Source organism: Thamnophis sirtalis, unplaced genomic scaffold (assembly GCF_051295495.1).
Source record: "Thamnophis sirtalis isolate CommonGarterSnake01/CBP01778 unplaced genomic scaffold, rThaSir2_p1.2 scaffold_2, whole genome shotgun sequence".
NCBI lineage: Eukaryota > Metazoa > Chordata > Lepidosauria > Squamata > Natricidae > Thamnophis > Thamnophis sirtalis.
The window spans coordinates 175732101-175735981 of NW_028261382.1; the positions used below are offsets into that span (position 1 = coordinate 175732101).

General features: G+C 37.4%; 1 pseudogene; it reads right to left on the bottom strand.

The window, feature by feature from the left end:
* Positions 1–263: 263 nt before the first annotated feature.
* On the bottom strand, positions 264–437 carry LOC148049302 (U2 spliceosomal RNA; annotated as a pseudogene).
* Between the last annotated feature and the right edge of the window lie 3444 nt (positions 438–3881).

The following is a 3881-nucleotide window of genomic DNA, read 5'->3' on the forward strand; positions in this document are numbered from 1 at the left end:
AGTCAGCTGAAGTGGCCTGCAGTACTGCACCCTAACCACTGCGCCACCTTGGCTCTGCTATGCTATGCTATACTATATTATTGCAATAGTACTTAGACATATACTGCCTCACATTGCTTTACAGCCCTCTCTAAGCAGTTTACAGAGTCAGCATATCGCCCCCAACAACAATCCGGGTCCTCATTTCACCCACCTCGGAAGGATGGAAGGCTGAGTCAACCTTGAGCCGGTGAGATTAGAACCGCCGAACTGCAGATAACAGTCAGCTGAAGTGGCCTGCAGTACAGCACTCTAACCACTGCGCCACCTCGGCTCTCTTTATTCTTCCTGTGAGGATCGGTGCAAAATTACATCTCTATAACTACATTTTTTTAAAATATATATATATATTTTTCAATATACTACACTTGATCTTAGCCAAAAGGCCAAGAAGTGATTATTATGAAATATTATTATTATTATTATTATTATTATTATTATTATTATTATTATTATTATTATATTTCAATGTACAATTTTTGGAAGAGGCTCAGCTAGATTGTCTTTGCCATCACACTTTTCCAAACTCCATGCAAATTGTGTGATTTCCCTCTTTTATCCAAACATCAGCTCACGTAGCAATAGCAATAGCAGTTATAATATTATCAGTCATCTATATCATGGTTTTCCCAACGGTGCTTTTTCAAAAGGCAACTGGGCTTTGTTTTTCCTTGTGAAGACATGTCACTTCTCCCCCAAGAAGCTTCTTCAGTTCTGACTGAATGGTGGATCCACCATTCTCCATTCTCCGTCCTCCATCCTCTACCATTCAGTCAGAGCTGAAGAATCTTCTTGGATGAAAAGTGAAATGTCTTCAAGGAAAAAACAAAGTCCAGTTTACTTTTGAGATAGCATCTTTGGGACAACACCCAGATGTGGATGGAGACACACTCACATTTATTTTGTCGTCATTTTTCTCCTGCCATCTGCAGATAGCAGAAGACTTCAAATAGTCACATTTCTCCCCAAAGAAAGCCTGCAGTCCAGAGAATTGGTTTGCTCGCTTCTTTCAGTCCACAGGAGTTTAAAATACAACAAATCTAAATATATCCCTACGCTAATGTACTGTTTAAATTTTCTTATTTGCCCTGATGGAAAAATGAATTTTCTTTCTTGGAGATATATATTTTCACTTTAATCTCTCAATGGTCAACAGGAACATTTACACTTTAGATTGTACAAGTCTGTTATGAAAATGACAGAAATTGTCTCTTTGATTGTTATTGGTTGGGAAGAGAATTCTATATTTGATATATTATTCATTTTTTTAAAAAAAATCAGCTGATTGTGTGACATACAAAAAGTATGTTTGCCTGTGTGTAACAGGAGAATTTTGTAAAATATAAAGGACATCAGAAGCGCTATTTCTTTCATATGTTATAGTATGAATCTGTGCATAAACCCCGGATAAAGCTTTCTGTTATTTTTTACAGTACATCAGTTTTCAAAAAGAAAATCAATCAATGCAGACGGCCAAGTCAAAGAAAACTGAATCAAATCTCATCCCCAAATCTTCAAAGAAACTAAAACGTTTGACTTCAATAAGCAAACCTAAAATAATATTTCAATATGCAAATTATTTCAGTAAAACGTAGCATCTATGTAATTTAAGACCATTCCAGAAAAAGAATACTTGGCTAACAACCCAGAAATATTTAAGCATAATTGCATCCCTCTGAAATCCATGGTACTAGTTAAATTATACGTAGTATGAGTTTCTCTAAAGTTACATGGAAGATGGGTCAGAACCACAATCAAAATAGTAGCTGTATAGCATTTATACATAACTATAGGAAACCATCGGTCAGAGTTAAAACTAAACTTGTCATCCTATTAACACTTTCTCAAGATGTTCAGATAATTTCTCAGTGAAGATCAGACCAGTCAGCTGGTCCGCTTTTAGCAACAACAAGACAAGACTTCATCTCCAGCTTTAAGAAAATTGCCCAGAAATGTTCTTCAAATATATTTACCTTTCCTTCTACAATGAAGTTCCAAACTACTCATCCAAATCTGGTTGCTTGCTGTAGCCCAGTCTATATAAAGAGCCATTTCCATTTTCAATGTCATTTGAAATGTAGAGTTTCCCTTGTGTGTTATTAAATAATTTACATGACATCATCATTTCATTGGGACCTGGTTTCAAGGCTATAATCTCAAAGATGTTTCATTGAAAGTAAACAAATTGTTAATGTTAATTAATTCCTATTCTAAGGCGGAGTGAATCTAAGATGGAGAAAGTAGGAAGTTGTTGGGAAATTACCAGTCAGGTAGGCTGAAAGGAGGAGTCAAACAGGGAACTAGCCTTGAATCTTTGCACAGCCAGAGGCATAAGCCTAACACCCCCATAAGTTCCATAGGATCTTATCTATTTATTCTCAAGGAAGACCACATAGGACTAGGAAGATTCTTGTAATATAGGTAGAACACAATAAAGTAACTCACTTCAACTTTTCATGAATATGACTCGTTGCTTGCACCTGACAGAAGTAGAATACTATTTTTAAGCAGAAACATGCCAATCTTCCTTCCAGCATAAATTATCAGGCATCTATAGTGTGTCCAATAGCTTCTTATTGGTATATGAAATGACCCTTTCATTCCCTTCCGACAAATTTATATAGTTTTATCACACCACAACTGTAACAACTGCAGGGAGACAGCCATATGGTCAATCGAGGAGCTGAGGTGGCGCAGTGGTTAAATGCAGCACTGCAGGCTACTTCAGCTGACTGCAGTTCTGCAGTTCGGCTGTTCAAATCTCACCGGCTCAAGGTTGACTCAGCCTTCCATCCTTCCGAGGTGGGTGAAATGAGGACCCGGATTGTTGTTGGGGGCGATAGGCTGACTCTGTAAACCGCTTAGAGAGGGCTGAAAGCCCTATGAAGCGGTATATAAGTCTAACTGCTATTGCTATTGCTAATCATTCTCATCCTTTTCTGCCATCCCACTATCCTGTGTTGTTCAAACACATCAAACATGTGCAACAGTGCTAAGTTACACATAGCTCATTCATCCTACCACCTGTTAACATTGAATATACCACATCTGCATTTAATTTTACAAAGTTTAGAGTTATGAGATTTACTCGCTCAGTATATTCCTATTAGACCTTTTGTCTTGTGTTCATAATCTTCTCAGCTTCCTGAGGTCCATAACCATAATTTCTTTTTTGGTACTTACAATATCTAGTTAATGTGCTGTTTGCTGCTACTTGACTGATTTTGGGGTGTTTTCCTAAACTGTAGAAAGAAACAGTTCTAAAACAAACAAACAAAAACAAAGATTATCAAATTTTACACTCCTATTGTGTGTTTTGCAATCTTTTCTAATTTTGATGTCCTGTAAAATTTGGCACCCTTAGCAACTCACACAATGGGGAATACACACTGAAAGGAATGCATTGGCCCTGGCAAACTTAATCTGTTCCTAGCTGCTTAGGAATCAATTAGGATCGTGTCAATTTCAGATAGGAGCTAAGGTGATCCTGGGCACTAACGAACTAGGTCACAGAACTGAGTTAATTTGTGGTTTGCTTCTTTCAAGGAAGCATGGCCTACTCAGGAAAGAAAAGGAGTTTAGGAAGAGATATTGTGTCCAATAAATCTCTTTCCCCCCCATCCCTTACAAGGCAGGAAATTCTGGGAAGGCAGGAAAAGGAGATGAAAATACAGAAAAATACAAGATTGCAATTAGGCACTGGACAAGCTCCCATAATCACAACATCAAGTTCAATAAAAAAATGTTTGCTTACAAACATGAGAGTGATCTTTACCTCCAATCCTGGTACATACATTAGACTGTGTAATCAAGAAGGGTTATTCTGAAAAACATCCTTCAGA